General features: G+C 46.6%; 2 long non-coding RNA genes across 2 annotated transcripts in view; both read left to right on the forward strand.

The window, feature by feature from the left end:
* The first annotated feature begins 8,842 nt into the window (after positions 1-8,842).
* Positions 8,843-25,708, forward strand: part of LOC311428592 — a 64,904-nt gene continuing 48,038 nt past the window's right edge. Inside the window, exons 1-3 of the long non-coding RNA XR_014687780.1 lie at positions 8,843-8,908; positions 8,995-9,041; positions 9,132-9,268. This is a non-coding gene — a long non-coding RNA (uncharacterized lncRNA). The remainder of the gene's footprint in view (positions 8,909-8,994; positions 9,042-9,131; positions 9,269-25,708) is intronic.
* Positions 17,203-19,247, forward strand: LOC311428598. The gene is made up of 2 exons (XR_014687788.1): positions 17,203-17,289; positions 17,789-19,247. It is a non-coding gene; the product is annotated as an uncharacterized lncRNA (long non-coding RNA).

Consider the following 25,708-nt stretch of genomic DNA (forward strand, 5'->3'; position numbering starts at 1 on the left):
GTATAGTTCCATTATGATTGAGTCCTAATGCAATGATTGGCTATACATTGTATACGGTGGCATTACTTATAGTAAGTATAAAGGACACAATTTGATCATTTTCTGCATAAAGGGTAAAGTTGACTAATTGCAACCATGCTTGAAAATCTTTTTCAAATTCTGAAGCATTATCCCAAATAAATTTTCGAATTTCAGTGGGCAAAGTTCCTCCTTCTCCCTGTCTCTAATAATAGCTGCTGCTAAAGATTGTATACATTACTGCGTTTGGATACAGCTCCAAGCAAGGGAGGTATTGCCTTGGCTTTTTCCAAGGGCATGTACAATTAATTGATGGTATAGAAGCCATTGCTTTGCTAAAGACAATAAGGATGATTTTTATTGGATGATCGAGTTACTGTAGTCAGAAACTAAACCTAACCCTAACCTAACCCTAACACTAGCCCAACCCTAAACCTAACCCTAACCCTAACGGCTGCCCGCGGATCTAAACCTAACGCTCAAACCCTAATCCTAACCCTAACCCTAACCCTAACCCGAACACTAAAGCTAAACCTAACCCTAACCCTTACCCTAAACCTAACCCTAACGTAACCCTAACCCTAACCCTAACACTATTCCTAACATTAACCCTAACCCTAACCCTAACCCTAATCCAAACAGAACCCTAAACCTTACCCTAACCCTAACCCTAAACCTAACCCTAACCCTAAACCTAACCCTAAACCTACCCCTAACTTAACCCTAACCCTAAGCCTAAGCCTAACCCTAACCCTAACGGAACCCTAACCCTAACCCTAACAAAACCCTAAACCTAACCCTAACCATAAACCTAAACCTAATCCTAACGCTAACCCTAACCCTAACCCTAACAGAACCTTAACTCTAACCGAAACCCTAAACCTAAACCTAAACCTAACCTAACCCTAACCCTAACCCTAAACCTAACCCTAACCCTAACCCTAACCCTAACCTTAACCCTAACCCTAACCCTAACCCTAACCCTAACCCTAACCCTAACCCTAACCCTAACCCTAACCCTAACCCTAATCCTAACACTAACAACCCTAACCCTCTAACCCTAACCCTAACCCTAACCCTAAACCCTAACCCTAACCCTAATCCTAACCCTAACCCTAACCCTAACCCCTAACCCTAGCCCTAACCCTAACAATAACCCCCAACCCCAACCCTCACCCGAAACCCTAACTCTAGCCCCAGCCCTAGCCCCTAACCCTAACCCTAGTTCCCGAGAACTACATCTCCCGGTACGCTCTGGGCATTCAACATGGCTTCCCGGAAGTCCCGAATCCGAAAACTACATTTCCCGGCATACTCTGGGTACGCAACATGGCCTCCCGGACGTCTGGAGTCCCGAGAACTACATCTCCCGGCATGCTCTGGGCACACAACATGGCCTCCCAGTGCCGGAAAACTACACCTACCAGCATTCCCCGCACAGCCAGCATGGCCAATCACAGGCCGAGTGCTCGAGAACTGCATTTACCAGCACTCACTGGAACCCTCACCGCCCTTACAAAAAAAGCCTCAAGCCCTAACATCCAAAAAACCTCGAAACCCCTACAGACCTAACCCAAACTATTTACCACACTAAACCCCTGAAGACCTATGCCTAAAACCCCCAACCCAAAATCTTAGGATGCTCAAAACCCAAACCCAACCCAAAACGTTAGGAATGCTCAAAGCCCTAGCCCAAAAACTTAGGGCGCTCCAAACCCTAACCCCAAAACATTAAGACGCAAAAAACCCTAACCCAAAAACTTAGGGTAATACACCATAAATGTTTGCTCATTGTCTTTTGTATTATAAAAACAAGGAGTTCTGTTTGAGGAGCGGGAGTTGCGAAAGCTCCCTGCTGAAGTAAGGAGCTGCATAATGCTTGCCTAGACACTATGAAAATTCTTTTGCTTAATTTTCTTTTTAAAGAGATTTAAATTCTTAAAAATTATTTTCCGCGCAACAGTGCGCGCAGTCGCAGAATATACCAGGATGCGTAATCCCGGAATTAGCAAGATATAAAAAGGGACCTTGGCGGGGGTGAGGTGCGTGCCGTTGGCGGAGCTGAGACTCCCCGGCTGCCCAGTGCTGTTTTGCTTGATGTTTGCTCGCTCAATAAATTCCTTTCTATGATTAATACAATGCTCTCTGAAAATTAATTAAGGGGGCAACTTATAACACTTTGGACGCTCAAAACCCAAACCCAAAAACTTTGGACGCTCAAAACCCTATCCCGAAAACACTAGGACGCTCCAAACCCTATCCCGAAAACAGGACGCTCCAAGCCCTAACCCAAAAACATTCAGACGCTCAAAACCAAAACCCAAAACATTAAGATGCTCCAAACCCTATCCGGAAAACATTAGGAAGCTCAAAGACCTATCCCAAAAACTTAGGACGCTCCAAACCCTATCCTGGAAACATTAAGATGCTCAAAACCCTATCCTGAAAACTGAGGATGCTCATTACCCAGACCCAAAATATTAAGATGCTCAAAACCCTAACCCAACTACTTAGGATGCTTGAAAGCCGATCCCAAAAAATTAGGGCACACAAAAGCCTAACCCCCAAAATTAAGATGCTCAAAATCCAAACCCCCAAAATTAGGATACTCAAAACCCTGGACCTGGAGAACCTAACCTGAAAAAAAAAAAAAAAAAAAAAAAAAAAAAAAAAAAAAGATCTTAAAACCCTAACCGTAAATAACTGACCAAAAATAAAACCTTAAGACTCTAACCCTAAAAAACATATCAACACTACAACCCAAAAAACTCTAATACCCTAACACGCTAACCCTGAAACCCTTAAAACCCTAACCCCCAAACCCTTAAAACCCTAACCGTTAAAACTCCAACCCTAAAAACCTTAAAATCCTAAACATAAACCCTGAAACCCCTTACCCTGAAACCCAACCCTAGTGCCCAATCCCTGAAACCTTAAAACCCTGAATCAATCTGTAGCAAATAGCATAGGCTGAGTCGAGGATCTCAGTACAGTAGCATTATTATTCGAGATTACAATGGCGGGTGTCCCACAAGCAGGAGGGTGCCTACTAATTCCATACACAGTTTATACACTTTTTTTTTCTGCCGAGGACCGGGACCCTCCCGACCCTCCCCTGTTTCCCCTTTAACTGTGCTATTCAAGGTTCATAATCTAGCTGGTGCTTCACAGAAAATACACAGCTGCTGGCCTGTTACAAGTCACATTTCTTTTGAGGTTTTTACTCTTTGAGGTGGTAATGTTTCTTACGCCGTGATTTCCACCTAATTGCTGTAAGGATTCTGGTTGTCTGCGTTTTACAAGGTTGTCTGTTATAATAAATAAAAGTCCCAAATAGGATTACAATCAAAGTTTACAATTCACTGAATGAATAGAGGTAAGCAAACAGTGCTGGGTACGCCGGGAGTCTCTGCTCCACCAAGACGCGCACCAGTTATACACCAGTTACCTCCCTTAAGGGATATAGAGAAGCCCTCTCAGATACTTCCGTCCTGCTTCTCCTGCATGTGGCCGGAGGTCGGTCTAATTCTGGTGCTGTTGGTGGTGGAAGCTGGGGCAACGGTGGTACTGGTGGCGATACCACAGCCACCGGAGGGGGAGCCGCCGGGGGTGGATTGTTAGGATATGGAGGTGGTAGCTTATCCAACGGCTCACGTTTATCTTCTTTTTCTTTTTCATGTTCTTCTTGTTCTTCAAATTTCTTACCTGCTTTTAGTGTAAATATTGAGGCTGGAAAAGGACGTGAAGTCCTCCTGATCCATAATCCTGCATAATCACTTTCTTCCTGGCTAAAAGCTTCCTTTGAATTAACATGGATATTTAAGGCCTGGCAAATCCAGTCTTCGAAGGTTCCAAAAACAGGCCAAAAGACATGTAGTCTTAAAGGCTCCTTTGGCCATTCTGTCACATAATACTGGACCATTTTTAATTTACTTTTTCCTTTTCTGGGGTCCCTATCATTCCAATTTCGAATCGTTATTCCTAATGGACTTTCTGGTGGTATGACTGGTAATTTGCTCCCTTTCTTCCGGTCTCTGGTCTTCGATTTTGTCTGACCCATCTAGGAATTTTACTCTGGCAATTCCCACAGCCCTTGGTTACCTTAGTAAGAGTGTCTTGCAGGGGGTCGAGGACCTATCACACACCCACAAGTCCTATAGGAATCCCTTCGGTCCTTCACCGGCCAAGTCCCTCGCGGGAGATTGGAACCGCGGTTAGAAGACCTCCACAATCGCTTCGGAACTAAGTTCCATCTCAGTCACACTCTTACACACACAGGCAACCGAACCCCACCCAACCGAACGGTATACGCTTTAAATGCTTACGACTCCGTCATCTTCGTTCGGATCTTTACACACACAATTATGGGCAAAATATAGTGCTGCAGCTGGCAAGGGAGCTGAAAAAAAGAATCAGAAACTTTGCTTACCTTTATTCAGGTTCAAGATGCCATTAGTTCCGACCTGACTCAAACAGCAGCCACCAAATGGTGGGGGTGCCTCTCCTAGATCAAACCAGAAATCAGGAACCAAAGCCCTCCCGGACGAGCGCCCGCTTGTAATAAATGACTGGGTCCCAAATAGGATTGCAATTGAAATTTACAATTTAAATGAATAGAGGTAAGCAAGCAGCGCTGGGTGCGCCAGGAGTCTCTGCTCCACCAAGACGCACACAAGTTACATCAGGCGGCTGGTTTTTATGCTGCTAGGCTAATACATATTCATTACTACTTCTACAAAAGGCAGGGTTATTCTAATTAGTTCCCAGAATCCAAACCCTCCCACTGGTGCAGGCGTTATCAGTCTCCGGTATCAGTCCCCTCTGGGGGCCGCTCGTACTGAAGGCTCGTAGTCTTCCTCCCAGGCTTTTCTCTTGTCCATCTCCTTTGTCCATCTTGGCTGGATGGCAGACACTTGCATAGTGTCCCATGCAACAGTTGTAATAGTTAGCAGTTATTCTGAAACCCCTTTGTTCTCTTATCCCCTATTGACCCGAATTGCTGGACCGTTCCTTTGCAAGATGCAAGAACTATATACATTAACCACTCTGGTTTTCTCAGACTTTTCATCATATCATGCGGCCCTAGCATTGTTCCATATTGACACGAATCAGATGAACTCATTTCACACTGTTAAGCTGTCTTATCACTGCAAGCATATCTCAATACCACCTTCCTTCCCTCTACAGGATGTAACTGCGCAAAAACAACATTTTTATTCCCACAACCTTGATCCCCTTACCCTGAAGTCCTTATTCCCCTTAAACCTAACAACTCTAACCACAACCCTAACCCTTATTATCAACCCCCTAACGCTAATGACACTGACCTTAATCCAAACCCCAAACTGCCCCTAACCCCAGACAACCAACAACGAAACACACACACACAAAGATGGAAACTACAAAAAAGGCAAAACCCACGATACAGGCCCCAAATCACAAATACGCAACCAAAATGCTACAGAAAAGCCCCAGATGCAGGCCCCAAATGCTACTGCTAGGCCTCAAAAGCTCAAGATGCATCCCAAAGCAAAAATGCAGACCCCAAACGTTACAGAAAAGCCCCCAAACCCAGGCTGCACAAGTCTACAAGCAGGCCCCAAACTGCCAGCAGAAGCAGGCACCAACCACACCCAGATGCAGACCCCAACTGCCCACAAGCAGCTCCTACCCCACCACCCCTTCCCAAGAACTGGACTCCACCCAGACACTGGCCCAAGACCCGGGCCCGACCCCCACCCCCCCCCCTACCCTCCCCCCGACACAGGTGTACAAGCAGCTCACAACCCGCCCCTTCAGAGACCGGTCCCACTCCCCCCACCCTCCCCAAGACATGGGATGCGGAGGTGTACAACCAACTCCCAACTCCCTCCCCCTCAAAGGGAGGCCCCAAAGACCCCCAAATGGAGGCTCCTAGAGTGAACAAACAGCTCCCAACTTCCCCAGGCACAGGCCCACCCCCCCCCGCCAAACACAGGCCACAAAGGTGTATAAACAGCCCAGACCCCCCTCCAAGACCATGGCCCCTATAGTGTACAAGCAGCTCCCAACCACCCACAGATGCAGGCCCCAACCCTTCTCAAAAGGGAGGCACCTAGAATGCACGAGCAACTCCCAACCCCCCTAAACATAGGTCCAAAAGTGCACAAGCAGCTCCACACCCCCCTCAAATACAGACCCCAAAAGTGTACAAGTAGCTCCCCCCCTGAGACAGGACCCAAAGGTGTACAACCAGTTCCCAACACCCCTGAGACACAGGCCCCAGCCGCCCCCCCAGACACAGCGACCCAAATTCTACAAGCAGCTCCCAACCCCTGCCAGGCAGGCCCCCTACCCTATACAAGCAGCTCCCAACCCTCCCCTCCCCCCCCGAGGGAGGCCCCCAAGCCCCCCACAAACACAGGCCCCTACAGTGTACAGGCAGCTCCCAGCCACCCCCAGATGCTGGCCCCAAAGTTGTACAAACAGCTCCCAGCCACCCTGCAGAAACAGATTCCTACATTGTACAAGCAGTTCCCAGCCCGCTAGACACAGGCCCTGACCCCCCACACATGCAGGCCCCAAAGGTGTACAAGCAGCTCCCACCCCTCCCCCAGACGCAGGTCCCAAGCCCCCCCCCCCCAAACACAGGCCCCTACAACCAGCACCCAACCCCCTACCCCCGATGCTAGGCCCAAAGGTGTAGAAGCAGCTCCAAACCTCCTCCCTCAACCCAGGCTCCAACAGTGTACAAGCAGCTCCCAACCAACCCTCCCCTTCCGCTCCCCCCCCCCCCCCCCCGCCGACACAGGCTCCAAAGGAATACAAAGAGCTCCCACCCCTCCCCCAGATGCTGGTCTCAGCCCCCCCCCCCCCCCCCCCCCCCAGATGCAGGCCCCAAAGGTGTAGAGTCAGCTCCCAACCCCCTCAATGCTGGCCCCTAGGGTCTACAAGCAGCTCCCCCCTTGCCCCCAGATACCGGCCCCCAGACACAGACCCCAAAAGCCTAATCACAGGCCCTGAACTCTAGAGGCAGGCTCCAAAACCCAGGACAAAGCCCCACTGGTTCGAGACAGGGCCCAAATCCCAGACACAGGCCCCAAACGCTAAACATATGCCAAAAAAAGTGTTAGTGCTGGTGCCAAATGTTACAGACAGGCCCAAAAGCCCAAGATGCCCAAGGCTGAGACGTAACTTGGCTTTCTGAATTACTGGAAAGCAGCTTTCATTTTCAGATAATTCTGTGCAGCACCCTTACATTTATCCTAACCCTTACCCTTACCCTTACACAAACCCTTACTCTAACCCTTACCGTGACCCGTACCCTTAACCTTACCTTTACCCTTAACCTAACCCTAAACCTTAAACCTTACCGTAAAGCTTATCCTTTCTGCTACACTTACCCTTAGCCTAAATCTAAACCTTACACTTACCCTTATCCTAACCCTCATCCTTACCATTACCCATACCCTTATTCTTACCCTTACCCTAACCCTTACCTTTACACTTACGGTTACCATTAACCTTACCCTAACACTTATCCTTAACCTAACCCTTACCCTAAACCTTAACCCAACCCTTACCCTGACCCTTACATTAACCCTAACCCTTACCCTAAAACTTACACTTACTCTTAACCTTAACCTTACCCTTAACATTCACCTAATACTTACGCATACGTTTTCCTGACTTTAACCCTAAAACTAACCCTAACCATTACCCTAACACTTAACCTTACCCTAACCCTAACCCTAACCCTTACTCTAACCCTTACCCTGACCTGTACCCTTACACTTACCCTTACCCTTATACTTACCCTAATTCTTACCCATACCATAACCCATACCCTAACACATATTTGTACCCTTAACCTTACCGTTACCCTTAACCTTACCCTTACCCTTACTCTATCCGTTACCCTTACGCTTAACCTTAACATAAACCTTACCCTTAACCTTACCATAAGCCATTGTAAGGGTTAGAGTAAGGGTTAGGGTAAGGGTGTTAGGGTAATGGTTAGGGTAAATTTTAGACTTATGGTGAGGGAAACGTAAGGGTAAGGATTAGTTTAAGGTTAAGGATAAGGTTAAGGTTAAGAGTAAGTGTAAGGTTTAGGATAAGGGTTAGGGTTAATGTAAGGGTCAGGGTAAGGGTTGGGGTAAGGTTTAGGGTAAGGAGAAGAGTAAGGGTATGGTTAATGGTAAGGGTGAGGGTTAGGGTTAGGGTAAGGATAAGGGTAAGTGTAAGGTTTAGGGTAAGGGTAATGGTATGCAGAAGGGTAAGGGTAAGGGTAAGTGTAAGGGTAAGGGTAGGAGTAATTGAACGAGTAATTCCTAGGGTAACTGTAAGCGTAAGTGTACATTTAAGTGTTGTTGTATGGCTTATTGTAAGGGTAAGGTTAAGTGTTAGGGTAATGGTTATGGTTAATTATAGGGTTAGGGTGAGAAAAACGTAAGGTTAAGTATTAGCTAAAGGTTAAGTGTAAGGTTAATGTTAAGAGTAAGTGTAAGGTTTAGGGTAAGGGTTAGGGTTAATGTAAGGGTCAGGGTAAGGGTTGGGGTAATGTTTAGGGTTAGGGTTAGGTTAAGGGGAAGGATTAGGGTAAGGGTAAGGTTATGTTTAAAGGAAAGAGTAAGGGTAAGGAAAAAGTAAAGGTAAGGATTTGGGTAATGGTAAGGGTGAGAAGGGTTAGGGTAAGGGTTACGGTAAGGGTTAGGTAACGCAGTGTACAACCTGGGATGTCACACGCAGAGCTGCCTCTGGCAAGGTGAGTGAGGAACAGATGTAGCAGTTGTTGTGTTGTAGGTCTCACTGTTCCTCTAGGCATCCCCTCTTTGTCTTTTAGAGGTGTTGTAGCTGTTTGAAGAGGGTAGATTGAAGCATCTGCCTCGGGGGCTGGTAAGCGGCAGAGGTAAGGGAGCAGATGAGAGTAACTTACCTAGTTGTGCTGTGTCTTTGGATGCTGCATCGGCCTATGCGTTTCTTTTTCTTTCACAGGTGTCTCGCACAGGCTCAAAGGAGCAAACTGCACTCTGAAGAGCTGTGTAAGAAGAGGGGCTGGTCATGAGCTGGGTTGGAGCAGAACGACCAAGTAGCACAAGGTGACTATGAAAGGTGTCCGTCTTGCTTTGCAGGTGCCGTGGCAGGCTCTCCACAGAAGTGGATAAGGATATGAGATAAGGCCAGAGAGCGACAAGGAGCAGCACGTGCAGGGATGGTTTTGAAGCGCTGCGGTGGCTTACTCTTCTGTTCATCAGGTGCCACAGGCAAGGTGGGTTGTAACATCAGTCCTTATATTTGCATGAAAGCAGTTCACTTGAATGCCACAGTGCATCTGAGTAGGGTGTTCTAGCAGAACAAGCTTGTCTGGCACAGCGGTGCCTGATGGCAGTGTGTTTCCTCAGGTGAAGAGGTGCCTGAAGCCCCATCCTATCTAGCCTTGATTCAAAGATCGAAGCCAAAATTCCTTTAAGTGGTATATTCTTTATTGCAGCGCTGGATGGGGGAGGGGGGAGGGGGAGGGTGAGCGAACAGCTGCGTGGTGTTTAGCTGCCGGCCGGGTTAAACCACGACATACCTTTTACCCTAACATAATAATTCTGTGAAGGCATTAATGCTTGATTTAGAACTGAATACGTTGCCCCATAGCAATAAGAAATTTCACTTCCATTCCTCCCCTAGCTTCATTATAACCAGTGGAGGATCCGCTAGGGTAGATTCCCCAGGTCCCCGTTATTCCTGTTGAAATCAGGGGTTGATTACCCTAGGAAAAGGCTAGTCAATTTGTCCTCCAAAGCCAGGTCCAAACCGTTTCGTTTTATTTATTTATTTATTTATTTATTTTCATTACATTTCAGAGTTGGTCCAAAAATTCCATAGGGCTTTCTTTTAGACCTTGTTGGAAGCATATTCTCAATTCCCAATTCATCCAGGTTTTAGTATTTACTTAACCGTTCATAATTTTCAGGATGATTCGGGTCTTAGTGGGGGTCGGTCGGGGAATGCAATTGTCCACAGTTCCCTGAACGGTCCCATCAGCAATCTGAGCTCGCACATGAACTCAGGTTGTTTTAAGAGTTGACCTCTTTTCTGTTTCTGTGACAACTCTCTCGGACCGATCATGGTCCCTTTGCCCTAAAGGGCTAACACCCATGATTTTAAGATCTCTGCCTCGGGCAGAGGCAGAACTATTAACATTCCTACATCCTCTTTCCCTGCTCATTCAACTTCAAACACCTTTAACACTTTCAACAACCCTTTTAACACTTCCTTTATCTTTCTCCAGCCTGTACTTCTCTAATGCCAACATCAAAGGTTCAGTCAGGGGCCAACTTAATTCCCTACCTTTTCCCACCAAGATGCTGAAACATCAGTATACAACATTTCCTCCTGTTCTGCTTCTCAAAAAACAACATTAACTGTAGCAAAATATTTTAGTTTAAAGTTCCATTTAGGGGCCACTTTTCTCCACATTCCAGCTTATAAAGCGGCCACCACTGATTACGATATTTTATCAATGTTTTCCTGTTCACACTTCCACCGGCAGATCCTCCAATATCCTTCCAGTGACTTAAAACACATCCTAACACACTTTTCTTTAAAATTTCACTGCTTGTTTGCCCCCCAGTTTCCAGTTTACACTTTCAGAATACACATGTTACTTACAAAAGCGTATCACAAAACGTATCACTCACAAAAATACGGGCACGCAATATCTTTCAGTAGCGATGTCACAAAACTACTATTACCAGCAATATTGCCAAAATCACAGTAACAATAGTCAGAGTCAAATTCCACATGCGATAAGTCAGAAAACCGAACTGTGTAACACCGTAACGATATCTTTCTTATAACAATGCCACGAACCTACTATTACCACCAGGAAAATAGCCAAAATCGCAGTAACAATAACCAGAGTTAAATACCATACTCCATGAGTCAGAAAACCGAAATAGACAACACAATTCCAGATGGACCTTAAAGCGAGCTCCTTCCTTAAGGTCCCCAAACATGTACTTATGGTGATAACCACAAAGTATATACCAAACACTGCCTCGCAGAAGATCACCTTCTGACTTACAGACAGTTCCAGATGACCGGTCTACCAGAAAACCAAACCAGAATAAAGAATATACTCACTTACAATGATGGGGTCCTTGTCTGCCTCCGCAGTGATCCGGTGAGTCGAGGAGTCCCTCCGGGAAATCCCGGGGGTACCCTAGGGAGTCCTGTTCCCAGCAGGTCCTGTAGTCCGGCAGAGAGGTTGTCCCATCTGGGTCGCCAAATTGATTCAAAGATCGAAGCCGAAATTCCTTTAAGTGGCATATTCTTTATTGCAGTGCTGGATGCACGGGGGATCTCTCCACCTATCGTGCATACCCAAAGCAGAAAGCAGTCTTGAATTTATACAATCAATCTATCAATATTCTACAAGCACCTATACATATGCATTACCTATCCCCGCCTTCCCTCGCTTCTCATGCTAATTAGCCTTTTGGCACCTTGCGCCTGCGCAGAGCCTTCCGAGAATTGTGGGCAGGGGTCTTTGGGACGTGGGCAGGGGTCTTTGGGAGGAAGACCCCGAGTCTTCCTCACAGTGTACTTTTCACCTTTGGTCAGGAATCTGCTGAATTGGCATGTTTCTTAATTGCAAGAGCTGGTGGTTGCCAATTCTCCCGTTTGTTGTATCTTTATAATGAATTCCAATGTCCAGTTTCGAGAGTTATAGTCCTTACATTCGTTTCTCTGTCCGCCTGCCGCTTCCTTATCATGAGTTCCAGTGTCTTGTTTTGAGATATACAGTCCTTGTCTGGGGATTGTCCTTGCCTCCCCAGTACCTCCTTAATCAGCCTGCACACAATTTTCTGAGAATGAAAGCTGCTTTCCAGTAATTCAGAAAGCCAAGTTACGTCTCAGCCTTGAGCATCTTGGGCTTTTGGGCCTGTCTGTAACATTTGGCACCAGCACTAATACTTTTTTTGGCATATGTTTAGCGTTTGGGGCCTGTGTCTGGGATTTGGGCCCTGTCTCGAACCAGTGGGGCTTTGTCCTGGGTTTTGGAGCCTGCCTCTAGAGTTCAGGACCTGTGATTAGGCTTTTGGGGTCTGTGTCTGGGGGCCGGTATCTGGGGGCAAGCGGGGAGCTGCTTGTAGACCCTAGGGGCCAGCATTGAGGGGGTTGGGAGCTGACTCTACACCTTTGGGGCCTGCTTCTGGGGGCGGGGGTGGGGTTGAGACCAGCATCTGGGGGAGGGGTGGGAGCTCTTTGTATTCCTTTGGAGCCTGTGTCGGGGGGCGGGGGGGAAGGGGAGGGTTGGTTGGGAGCTACTTGTACACTGTTGGAGCCTGGGTTGAGGGAGGAGGTGATTAAGGAGGTATTGGGGAGGCACTGGGGAGGCAAGGACAATCCCCAGACATGGACTGTATATCTCAAAACAAGACACTGAAACTCATGATAAGGAAGCGGCAGACGGACAGAGAAACAAACGTAAGGACTATAAATCTCAAAACTGGACATTGGAATTCATTATAAAGATACAACAAACGGAAGAATTGGCAACAACCAGCTCTTGCAATTAAGAAACATGCCAATTCAGCAGATTCCTGACCAAAGGTGAAAAGTACACTGTGAGGAAGACTCGGGGTCTTCCTCCCAAAGACCCCTGCCCACGTCCCAAAGACCCCTGCCCACAATTCTTGGAAGGCTCTGCTCAGGCGAGCATGGTGGCTGCAGGGTTTCTGCAGGGTGGCTGGGAGCTGTTTGTACAACTTTGGGGCCAGCATCTGGGGGTGGCTGGGAGCTGCCTGTACACTGTAGGGGCCTGTGTTTGTGGGGGGCTTGGGGGCCTCCCTCGGGGCGGGGGGGGAGGGTTGGGAGCTGCTTGTAGAATTTGGGTCGCTGTGTCTGGGGGGGGGGTTGGGGCCTGTGTCTCAGGGGTGTTGGGAACTGGTTGTACACCTTTGGGTCCTGTCTCTGGGGGGGAGCTACTTGTACCCTTACCATAAGCCGTACTCTAACACATACTTCTACCAGTACCCTTACCCTTACCGTAACCCTTACCTTTACCCTTACTCTTACCCTTACCAAAGCATTACCCTTACCCTTAACGTAAGCCTAAACCTTAACCTTATCCTTACACTTACACTTACCGTAACCCTTACCCTTTCTGCTACACTTACCCTTAGCCTAAATCTAAACCTTACACTTACCCTAACCCTAACACTTACCCTTACCATTACCCATATACTTACTCTTACCCTAACCCTAAATCTTACCCAAACACTTACCCTGACCCTTACATTAACCCTAAACCGTACCCTAAAACTTACACTTACTCTTAACCTTAACCTTACGCTTAACCTTAACCTACTACTTACCCTTTCTTATCCGTCACCCTACACCTAAAATTAACCCTAACCATTACCCTAACACTTACCCTTACCCTAACCAAAACCCTAATCCTAACTCTAAACCTTACCCTGACTTGTACACTTATCCTTATCCTTACACTTACCCTAACACTTACCCTTACACTTATCCTTATACATATAACTTACCCTTACCCTAAAACTTAACCTTAACCTAACTCTAACCCTAAACCTTACCTTAACCCTTACTCTGACCCTTACATTAACCCTTACCCTTACCCTAAAACTTACTCTTAACCTTAACCTTACCCTTAACCTTAACCTAATACTTACCCTTCCGTTTCCCTCACCCTAACCCTAAAATTAACCCTAACCATTACCCTAACACCTACCCTTACCCTAACCCTTACTCTAACCCTTACAATGACCCGTACCCTTACACATACACTTACCCTTACTCTTACCCTAAACCTTACCCTTACCATAAGCCATATTCTAACAAATTCTACCCGTACCCTTACCCTTACCGTAATCCTTACCCTTTATGTTACCCTAAACCTTACCCTTACCCTAACACTTACCCTTATCGTAAACCTTACCCTTTCTGCTACATTTACCATTAGCCTAAATCTAAACCTTACACTTACCCTTACCTTAACCCAATACTAACCCTTACGTTTCCCTCACCCTAACCCTAAAATTAACCCTAACCATTATTCTAACACTTACCCTTACCCTAACCCTAACCCTTACTCTAACCCTCACCCTGACCTATACCCTTACACTCACCCTTACCCTTACATTACCCTAACTCTTACCCATACCATAACCCATACCCTAACACATATTTGTACCCTTAACCTTACCGTTACCCTTACCCTTACTCTATCTGTTACCCTTACGCTTACCCTTAGCATAAACCTTACCATTAATCTTACCCTTACGCTAACCCTTACCCTTACCCTATCCCTTACACTTATCCTTATCCATACCCTTAACCTTACCCCAACCCTTACCCTTAAGCTGAACCTAACCCTAAACCTTACCCCAAACCTTTCCCTGAACCTTACATTAACCATAACCCTTAACCTAAACCTTACACTTACTCTTAACCTTAACCTTACCCTTAACCTTAAGCTAGTACTTAACCTTATATTTTTCTCACCCTAATCCTAAAATTAACCCTAACCATTACCCTAACACTTAACCGTTACACTTACCCTTATTCTATCCGTAACTCTTACACTTTCCCTTAACATAAACCTTACCCTTTACCTTACCCTTACCATAAGCCATACATCAACACTTACATGTATACTTACGCTTACACTTATCCTAGTAATTACTCGTACAATTACCCTTAACCTAACCATAAACATTAAGGATAAGCTTAAGGGTCACCCTTAAGGTTAACGTTATCCTAACACTTACACTTAAGTTCAGGGTAAGGGTTAAAGTAAGGGTAAGTGTTAGGGTAATGGTTAGGCTAATTTTAGGTTTAGGGTGAGGGAAACGTAAGAGTAAGTATTAGGTTACAGCTAAGATTAAGGTTAAGAGTAAGTGTAAGGTTTAGTGTAAGGATTAGGGTTAATGTAAGGGTCAAGGTAACGGTTGGGGTAAAGGTTTAGGTAAAGGGTAAAAATATGTATATTCTGAGGGTGAGGGGTTAGGGTAATGGTTAGATTTTAGTTAGATTTAGGTAAGGGTGAGGGTTCGGGTAAGGTTTAGAATTAGGCAAAGGGTAAGTGTAGCAGAAAGGGTAAGGTTTAGGATAAGGGTAAGTGTTAGGATAAGGGTAAGGTTTAGGGTTAGCTTAATAGTAAGGTTAAGGGTAATTGTACGAGTAATTGTACGAGTAATGTAGGGTAAGTGCAAGCGTAAGTGTACATGTAAGTGTTGTTGTATGGCTTATGGTAAGGGTAAGGTCAAGGGTAAGGTTTATGTTAAGGGTAAGCGTAAGGGTAACGGATAGAGTAAGGGTAAGGGTAAGGTTAAGGGTAACGGTAAGGTTAAGGGTACAAATATGTGTTAGGGTATGGGTTATGGTATGGGTAAGAATTAGGGTAAGTATAAGGGTAAGGGTAAGTGTACGGGTACAGGTCAGGGTAAGGGTTAGAGTAAGGGTTAGGGTTAGGGTTAGGGTAAGGTTAAGTGTTAGGGTAATGGTTAGGGTTAGTTTTAGGGTTAAACTCAGGAAAACGTATGCGTAAGTATTAGGTGAATGTTAAGGGTAAGGTTAAGGTTAAGAGTAAGGGTAAGGTTTAGGGTAAGGGTTAGGGTTAATGTAAGGGTCAGGGTAAGGGTTGGGGTAAGGTTTAGGGTAAGGGTTAGGTTCAGGATAAGTGTTAGGGTAAGGGTAAGGTTAATGGTAACCGTAAGTGTAAAGGTAAGGGTTAGGGTAAGGGTAAGAATAAGGGTATGGGTAACGGTAAGGGCGAGGGTTAGGCTAAGGGTAAGTGTAAGGTTTAGATTTAGGCTAAGGGTAAGTGTAGCAGAAAGGGTAAGGTTTAGGATAAGGGTAAGTGTTAGGATAAGGGTAAGGTTTAGGGTTAGGTTAAGGGTAATGTTAAGGGTAACGGTAAGGGTAAGGGTAACGGTAAGGGTAAGGGTAACGGTAACGGTAAGGGTAAGGGTTACGGTAAGGGTACGGGTACGGGTAGAAGTATGTGTTAGAGTATGGGTTATGGTAAGGGTAAGGGTTAGAGTAAGGGTTAGGGTAAGGGTAATGGTTAGGGTTAATTTTAGGGTTAGGGTGAGGGAAAAGTAAGGGTAAGTATTAGGTTAAGGTTAAGGGTAAGGTTAAGGTTAAGTTTTAGGGTTAGGGTTAATGTAAGGGTCAGGGTAAGGGTTCAGGTAAGGTTTAGGGTTAGGGTTAGGTTAAGGTTAAGTGTTAGGGTAAGGGTAAGGTAAATGGTAACCGTAAGTGTAAGGGTAAGGGTTAGGGTAAGGGGAAGAGTAAGGGGAAGGGGAAGGGGAAGTCTAAGGGTCCGGGTCCGGGTAAAAGTTAGAGTAAGGGTTAGGGTTAGGTAAGGATAAGTGTTCAGGTAATGGTTACGGTTAATTTTAGGGTTATGGTGAGGGAAAGGTAAGGGTATGTATTAGTTTAAGGGTAAGGTTAAAGGTAAGATTAAGTGTAAGGTTTAGGTTAAGGGTTAGGATTAGAGTTAGGGTTAGGGTAAGGGTTAGGGTTAATGTAAGGGTCAGGGTAAGGGTTGGGGTAAGGTTTAGGTCAAGGGTAAAAGTAAGTATAATGGTAAGGGTAAGGGTGAGGGTTAGGGTAAGGTTTAGAATTAGGCAAAGGGTAAGTGTAGCAAAAAGGGTAAGGTTTAGGATAAGGGTAAGTGTTAGGATAAGGGTAAGGTTTAGGGTTAGCTTAATAGTAAGGTTAAGGGTAATTGTACGAGTAATTGTACGAGTAATGTAGGGTAAGTGCAAGCGTAAGTGTACATGTAAGTGTTGTTGTATGGCTTATGATAAGGGTGTGAGGAATGTTTTAACAATTCGTGTCCATAAAGAACAATTCTGTTTGAATCCTGTCTGCCTCTGGGCCCTGCACTGGCAATTTAATTCTTGAACCTCAGCTGCAGTGTGTCCCAGTCTCCCCCTCATTCTAGTCAATTTATCACTCCTTAAATTTATGAACCTGTTTGCTTTTGTTATTCCGGACTTCTATTTCTAACACTGCTATAGATGTGTCTGTGAATGGCTGGGGAAGAATGTTTTAATTACTCGTGAAGCTGTTTGTGTTTGATGTCTGGGAGTTTCAGAACAACTGATAACAACTAGTGACTGTTATGGGATACTATGCGGATCTTTGGTATCTGGTTAGGGGGGCCGAGAGATTAAGAGGAAGGAAAAAGAAGCTGAAGGACGGCTGGGAGACAAGTCTTGAAGAGAATGTTCTATAAACTTGGTATGGTGCCAAGTAAGTACAAAGGGGGAGAGGAAGACTACGAGCCTTCAGCATGAAAGACCCCTAGAGACCCCCAGAAGAGACCCCAGAGGAGACTGCGCATGCTCCAGTAGGAGGGACTGCACCCCGGAAGCTAATTTTAATAATCTATTTTTTTTAGAAGTAGTAATGAATATGTATTAGTCTAGGAGCATAAAAATCAGCTGCTTGATGTAACTGGTGTGCGTCCTGGTGGAGCGGAGACTCCCGGTGCACCCAGCGCTGTTTGCTTACCTCTATTCCTTTATATTCTTTCAATAAATCCTATTTTTTTATTTAATCCTAATTTGAATCCTGAGCCATTTATAACAATTTTGGGGCTCGTCCGGGATGGCTATAGTTCCTGAATTCTGATTTAATCTAGGAGAGGCGCCCCACCATTTGGTGGCTCCTCTTTGAGTCAGATCGGGACTAATGCCATCCTGAACCTGAATAAAGGTAAGCAAAGAATTTGTTTTGGTTTTTTTTTGAGCTCCCTTGCTGGCTGTTTTTTGCCTGTAATTCTGCGCGCGAAGATCCGGACGAAGACGACAAGGTCGTTTGGATACCGTTCGGTTGGATTCCGGTGTCCGGAATCGAACCGGATGAAGACGACAGTCGTTTGTGGATACCGTCTGGTTCGATCCCAGACGAAGACAGCAGAGATGCTTGTGGATACCGTCCAGTTGGATTCTGGATGAATACGACTGATTCGTAAGATACCGTCCGGTTGGGTAAAGGTGCGGTTGCTAGTGTTTGTGTGTGAGAGTGTAACTGAGACTTCTAAAGTCCGTGTGGAGGTCTTTTTGTTTTCTCACCAGTTCTAATCTCCTGTCGGGGGTGCTGGGCTGGTGAAGAGAGGGATACGTGGGTGGGTGATAGGTCCTAAACCCCCTGCAAGACACTCTCACTAGGGGCAACCAAGGACTGTGGGAATTGCCACTAGTAAAATTCCCGGATGGGTCAGATAAAATCGAAGACCAAGGGCCAGAAAGGGAGCAAATTACCAGTTATATGACCAAAAAGTCCATTACGAATAATGATTAGAAATTGGAACAATAGGGGCCCCAGAAAATTAAAGAGTAAATTAAAAATGATCCTGTATTATATGATAGAATGACCAAAAGAACTCTTAAGACCCCATGTATTTTGATCCACGGAGGACGGGGTCTGTCAGGCTTTGAACATTAATAGTAGAATACCCATGGATCCAGAAAAGAGCAAGCTGAAACATTGGAATTAGAAATTTGAGAGCAATTGATTAAGAATGAATATGTGCTACATTTGTGCCTGTGCTGCACTTATACCACCAGATAACAGGAGCCTCTCGGACCCCGAGAACCAGATCAAAAACAACCTCATGGTTCGGACTTTAATCAAGGGGTCTGAGATAAGGAGGACTGCTCACAAAGGGACAGCTTAGGAATATGTATATGTATAGGAATGTTCATGTATATGTAACTCTTTACTAGAGCAATTTGCCACGTTAGGCGTGCACGACTTTGGTGGGACTACCCGCCCCGTGCTGCATGGAACTGAGTAAACATACCTACTTTACAATCTTACTGATTGTGGAGTCAGCTTTCTGTGAGTCATTTTGGTGAGCCAGGCAGGAGACACTCTGCTCGGCTGCGGGATCGGCTGCAGCGTGGACGCCCCTAGGTGCACCCTGAGCGTTTTTGCTCGGAGGGGACTCCACTCTCAGCTGCTCACCGCAGGAGCAAAGATCTCCTGAAACTGCAGACAAACGGTATGTTTTCAGCTGCTGGAGGGATACTAACTGGAGTGTTAATAATTGTATGTGTTTTTATGTATGTATTTTGTGTTGACATTTTGTATATTGTAATATTTGCATATTGTATGTATTTTGTGTTGAAAGTATTTGTGTAAATGTAAGGGTTTGAAACAAAGTGTTACAAGTCACTTCACGAAGAACACAGTCAGAGACAATACTTGTTTGGTTGGTTATCATTCTAAATTATATTCCTGTGGTATGAATGAGATGTGCTGGAGGCCTCCGTGTGCGATTGTGCTGTGTGAGTGAGACGCAGCGTTGCTGCAAAGCGAGTGCAGAGTTCCGATCCGTTGTTCCGTACTCTCCACAAGGGGAGTGGGCAGAGACGAACGAAGTGCTTGACAGACTGAAAAGAAGTGCTGTTTTATCCAAGTTTTGAGTGGTGGTGCCCAGTGTATCTTGTGTATCTTGTGTATCCTATTTTTGCTCTTAAATGTTTTGACTGTGACAAGAAAAAGGCAGGAGCATGATATGACATGCTTTCTGCAACATATGAGGCCTGCACAGGCCGAGACCTGGACTCGCTGAGACCTGAACAGGCCGAGAGACCGGAGCTGTGCCGAGAGACTGGAGTGGCGCTGGGAGACCCGAGACACTACGGAGGGACTACCACTGGACGGAGAGAGCCCTGAGAGACGCTGCAGAGCCACGGACGGCTCTGAGAGACACAGAATAGACCGGACAGAAGCCGGAAAACACGGGGAATTGAAGTAATTGCGGGACATCCAAGATCGAGTTGCTACGGGAGACCAGAGGCATCAGTGGACACCGGTAGCCGACCCTCACCGTGTGGCCAGTCGGCACAGAGCAGAGGGGCGGACATCAGGACCCTGCAGCCTGTCTGACGTAACCATGGAGGCAGCGGCAGCAGCGGCTGTGCTGCTTCACTCTAGCATTCTTTTTATAAAAGGTTTATCTTGCAATGCAAAAAAGACTATTAGTCTCCAGATCGGTGTTATAACTGTTACTAATGACGACTAAGCTCTATTGCAGGGCAGGAGTGCAGAGACGCAGATTACACTGCCAAATGACCACCAGCAGGCTCTTTCACAAACCTAAGGTTGCAGCTGGCACTGCCTGCAGCCATATAGCAGACGTTACACTCTCTTTCCTAACTAGTAATCATGTGTCTCATCCATTTGTGGTGAATGGTCAGTGGCAAAAAGAAAAGGAGGATGCCACTGACACTAACAGCATGGGTAATAGGAGTAGTATAAGTGACACAGGTGATGGTGCGAGGCAAGGCGCTCTGCCTGCTGCTCGCCTTCGCCTGACTGTGCACTGCTGCCGACGGTGCTAGAGTAAAATGTGAAGACTGCTCAGATGGCAGTGATGAGAGTGTTTGTGTGAAGAAGATGTGTGAAGAAGATGTGTGCTGAATCTGACTTTGTGTGCAACGGTGGTCAGTGTGTGCCAAACAGATGGCAGTGTGATGGGGATCTGGATTGTGAAGATGGGTCTGATGAAAGTGCTGAGCTGTGTCATATGAGAACAGTGTCATGGAAATGTGATGGTGAAAAAGACTGTGACAGTGGAGAAGATCACAGAATCACAGAATTTTCTAGGTTGGAAGAGACCTCAAGGTCATCGAGTCCAACCTCCAACCTAACGCTAACAGCCCTCCACTAAACCATATCCCTAAGCTCTACATCTAAACGTCTTTTGAAGACTTCCAAGGATGGTGACTCCACCACTTCCCTGGGCAGCCTGTTCCAGTGCCTCACAACCCTTTCAGTGAAGAAGTTCTTCCTAACATCTAGCCTAAAACTCCCCTGGCTCAACTTAAACCCATTCCCCCTCGTCCTGTCACCAGGCACGTGGGAGAACAGGCCAACCCCCACCTCGCTACAGCCTCCCTTGAGGTACCTAAAAAGAGCGATAAGGTCGCCCCTGAGCCTCCTCTTCTCCAGGCTGAACAAGCCCAGCTCCCTCAGCCGCTCCTCGTAGGACTTGTTCTCCAGGCCCCTCACCAGCTTCGTCGCCCTTCTCTGCACCCGCTCAAGCACCTCGATGTCCTTCTTGTAGCGAGGGGCCCAAAACTGAACACAGTACTCGAGGTGCGGCCTCACCAGAGCTGAGTACAGGGGGACGATCACCTCCCTAGCCCTGCTGGTCACGCTGTTCCTAATACAAGCCAGGATGCCGTTGGCCTTCTTGGCCACCTGAGCACACTGCTGGCTCATATTCAGCCGACTGTCCACCATCACTCCCAGGTCCTTCTCTGCCTGGCAGCTTTCCAACCATTCCTCTCCCAGCCTGTAGCTCTGCTTGGGGTTATTGCGCCCCAGGTGCAGGACCCGGCACTTGGCCTTGTTGAACTTCATGCAGTTGACCTCAGCCCATCGGTGCAGCCTATCCAGATCCTCCTGCAGAGCTTTCCTACCCTCAAGCAGATCGACACACGCACCTAACTTGGTGTCATCTGCGAACTTACTGAGGGTGCACTCGATGCCCTCGTCCAGATCATCGATGAAGATATTAAAGAGGACCGGCCCCAGCACCGAGCCCTGGGGGACGCCACTAGTGACTGGCCTCCAACTGGACTTGGCTCCATTCACCACGACTCTTTGGGCCCGACTATCCAGCCAGTTTCTAACCCAACGAAGCGTGCGCCAGTCCAAGCCAAGAGCAGCCAGTTTCTTGAGGAGAATGCTGTGGGAGACGGTGTCAAAAGCCTTGCTGAAGTCAAGGTAGACCACATCCACAGCCTTTCCCTCATCCACCCAGCGCGTCACTCTGTCATAGAAGGAGATCAGGTTCGTCAGGCATGACCTGCCTTTCATAAAGCCATGCTGACTGGGCCTGATCGCCTGCTTCCCCTTCAAGTGCTGCATGATGACTCTCAGGAGGATCTGCTCCATGAGCTTTCCTGGCACTGAGGTCAAACTGACAGGCCTGTAGTTTCCTGGGTCTGCCCTCCGGCCCTTCTTGTAGATGGGCGTCACGTTTGCTAGCCGCCAGTCGATTGGGACCTCCCCCGATAGCCAGGACTGTTGATAAATGATGGACAGTGGCTTGGCCAGCTCCTCTGCCAGTTCCCTCAGTACCCTTGGGTGGATCCCATCTGGCCCCATCGACTTGTGCACATCTAAGTGCCGTAGTAGGTCACCAACCAGTTCTTCATGGATAATGAGGGCCACATCCTGCTCCCCATCCCCTTCCACCAGCTCAGGGTACTGGGTATCCAGAGAACATCCGGTATTGCCGCTAAAGACTGAGGCAAAGAAGGCATTGAGCACCTCCGCCTTTTCCTCATCTCTTGTAACTAAGTTTCCCCCCGCATCCAGTAAAGGATGGAGATTCTCCTTAGTCCTCCTTTTTGTGTTGATGTATTTATAGAAACGTTTTTTGTTATCTTTAACGGCAGTAGCCAGATTGAGCTCCAGATGAGCTTTGGCCTTCCTAATTTTGTCCCTGCACAGCCTCGCTACTTCTTTAAAGTCCTCCTTAGTGGCCTGCCCACTTTTCCAAAGCTTATAAACCCTCTTTTTCCTCCTAAGATCAAGCCACAATTCTCTGTTGAGCCAGGCCGGTCTTCTTCCCCGCCAGCTCGTCTTTGGGCACGTGGGAACAGACCGTTCCTGCGCCATGAAGACTTCCCTCTTGAAGAGCGCCCAGCCTTCCTGGACCCCTCTGCCCTTCAGAACCGCCTCCCAAGGGACTCCACCAACCAGTGTCCTGAGCAGCTCAAAGTCAGCCCTCCGAAAGTCCAATACAGCGGTTTTACTGGTCCCCTTCCTGGCCTCGCCAAGAATAGTGAACTCCACCATTGCGTGGTCACTCTGCCCTAGACAGCTCCCGACGATCACGTCCTCCACCAGTCCTTCTCTGTTTGTGAAGAGAAGGTCTAGCGGGGCACCTCCCCTGGTAGGCTCACTAACCAGCTGCGTCAGGAAGCTATCTTCCACGCTCTCCAGAAACCTCCTAGACTGCTTTCTCAGGGCTGTGTTGTGCTTCCAGGATATGTCAGGGAAGTTGAAGTCCCCCACGAGTACAAGAGCTGATGATTTTGCAACCTCTGTCAGCTGCCTGTAGAATTCCTCATCCGTCTCCTCATCCTGGTTCGGCGGTCTATAGCAGACCCCGACCAGGACACTAGCCTTGTTGTCCCTGCCGATCCTAACCCAAAGGGACTCGACCTTGTCATTCCCAACCTCGAGTTCTACAACCTCGAAAGACTCTCTAATATAGAGAGCCACACCACCACCCCTTCTATGCTGCCTGTCCCTTCTATAGAGCTTATAGCCAGGCATTGCAGCACTCCAGTCATGAGACTGGTCCCACCACGTCTCCGTGATGGCAACCAAGTCGTAGCCTGCCTGCCGCACGATGGCTTCCAGCTCCTCCTGTTTGTTACCCATGCTGCGTGCATTGGTGTAGATGCACTTCAGCTGGGCCATTGCCTTATCCTCCGGCCTTACCATTGTTCCCCCTGGCACAGCCCCAACAATCCTAGCCTCAGCCCCATCCCCCTTCCTACCTAGTTTAAAGCCCTCTCAATGAGCCCTGCCAGTTCCTGGCCCAGGATCCTTTTTCCCCTAAAAGATAGGGACCCGATGAAGATGAAGAGAATTGTGGCGATGTGATAGAGATCCTTACTGTAAGGATGGAAGAGATGAAATTAACTGCCCTTCCTGGACCTGTAGGCCAGACCAGTTCAGATGTGAACTGTGTCCATGGGAGTAGGCAGTGCAGTGGTGTGAGAGACTGTCTGGATGGCACTGATGAAGCAAACTGTAACAATGTTATTCAGTGCTCTGGACCTGGCAAATTCAAGTGCAGAAGTGGAGAATGCATAGATATCAATAAAGTGTGTAACCAGCAGAGAGACTGCAAGGACTGGGGTGATGAGCCCCTGAAGGAATGCAACATAAATGAATGTGACTGTCCAGCTGTGAAACTGTGGAGATAGTGATGAATGCCAAAACCCTGTAGTCAAATCTGTATCAACCTGAAAGGCTATCAGATGAATCCTGCTACAGGAACCTGGAAAGGGCCATACGGCAAAGCAAATTAAATAACTGTTATTTAACTTGTCAGAAGATAAAAAATAAAGTGTTTCAACAAGCAGCCACGGGAGGGAAGAATCACTGAACCCTCGATGTGAGGGACTGTACCTTGTTTTACTGACTACTGAAACAGCTGTGAGAACTGCAGAAAGGGACCCACGCATCCAGAATAAAAGGACCAGTAACTACTGAAACTTGGAGGGTTGAGTCCGCTCCTGGGAAACTGAAACTCAAGCTAAGGGAGAACTAATATTCTGGCAACGAGGCTCTGCATGAATTAAGGATGCCAAATAAAAAGGACAAGCCTAAAGGGAGAAAAGGGAGAAGGCAAGACTGGGGCAGGACCCTCCACTGTGGTGTGTATGGTCTACCGAGGGAGGCAACCCCTATCGGTATTGACTGCCGAATGAGAGGGCCTCGACCGGACTTCTCCCACACTAAGATCAGGTTGTCCCGAGAAAATAACATAAAAAACCTCTTTTTTAAACCTATATAAAATTGTGATTCGTTTTACAGGAGCTGGATCACCCTGACAGGCCGAACGGTAACACAAGCCTGAATCGACCCTGAAGGCGTTTGCCTATTATGATCCAGCTACATGGGCAGAAGACAGATCCTGGGGCTATAGGACCTCAGTATATATACTTAATAGAATAATTAGGTTATTAGCTGTAATAGAAATAGTTATAAATGATGAGAACTGATCTAAATGAGTTATAAAGATGAGAACTGCTTTGTATCAAAATTGCCTAGCTTTGGATTGTTTGCTAGCACAAGAAGGAGAAGTCTGTGGAAAATTTAACTTTAATAATTAATGTTTAAAGATTGATGAAAAGGTGTTTCTTCCTAGTAACTGATAGAATGTTATGTTCTGGTTTAGGATGAGAAGAATGTTAATAATATGCTGATGTTTTAATTGTTTTTAATTGTTACAGAGCAGTGCTTACACCAAGCCAAGGACCAAGCCAAATTCAGCTTCTCACTGTCCTGCCAGCAGGCAGGCTGGGAGGAGGGCCGGACTGCTCGGGGTTAGGTTGGGCATCGGACAGCAGGTGGTGAGCAATTGCATTGTGCATCACTTGTTTCGTACACATTATTACTAGTAGTACTATTATCATCATTATTGTTATTATCTTCTTGTTTTTATCTCAACTCACAGGCTTCACTTTCCCATTTCTCTCTCCCATCCCAGAGAAGGAGGGGGGAGGTGAGCGAGCAAACACAAACCTGGAAGGATATGGAATGGGATTTATTTTCATGGCTGCCTGGTGGACCATGGGTCAAAAGAGTGTTATTTTTATTGTTATGTGGTGTAATTACGTTATTATTTGTACCTTGTATGATACCTTGTCTTACATTATTAATACACCGGGTGATAAATAGTACATTTGTAATAACTTCATTAAAAAAAGAAGGGAATATGTCAATTATGATGCTTAAGAATTGGACCCTCCAAGAACAAACTGATGAAATCCAATTATTAATAACAGAAGAGACACGAATTGGGGATGTTAAAAAGAAGATAAGGGATTGTGAGGAATGTTTTAACAATTCGTGTCCATAAAGAACAATTCTGTTTGAATCCTGTCTGCCTCTGGGCCCTGCACTG

The sequence above is a fragment of the Aythya ferina genome (genome assembly GCF_964211825.1).
Source record: "Aythya ferina genome assembly, contig: HAP1_SCAFFOLD_97, whole genome shotgun sequence".
Classification (NCBI taxonomy): Eukaryota; Metazoa; Chordata; class Aves; order Anseriformes; family Anatidae; genus Aythya; species Aythya ferina.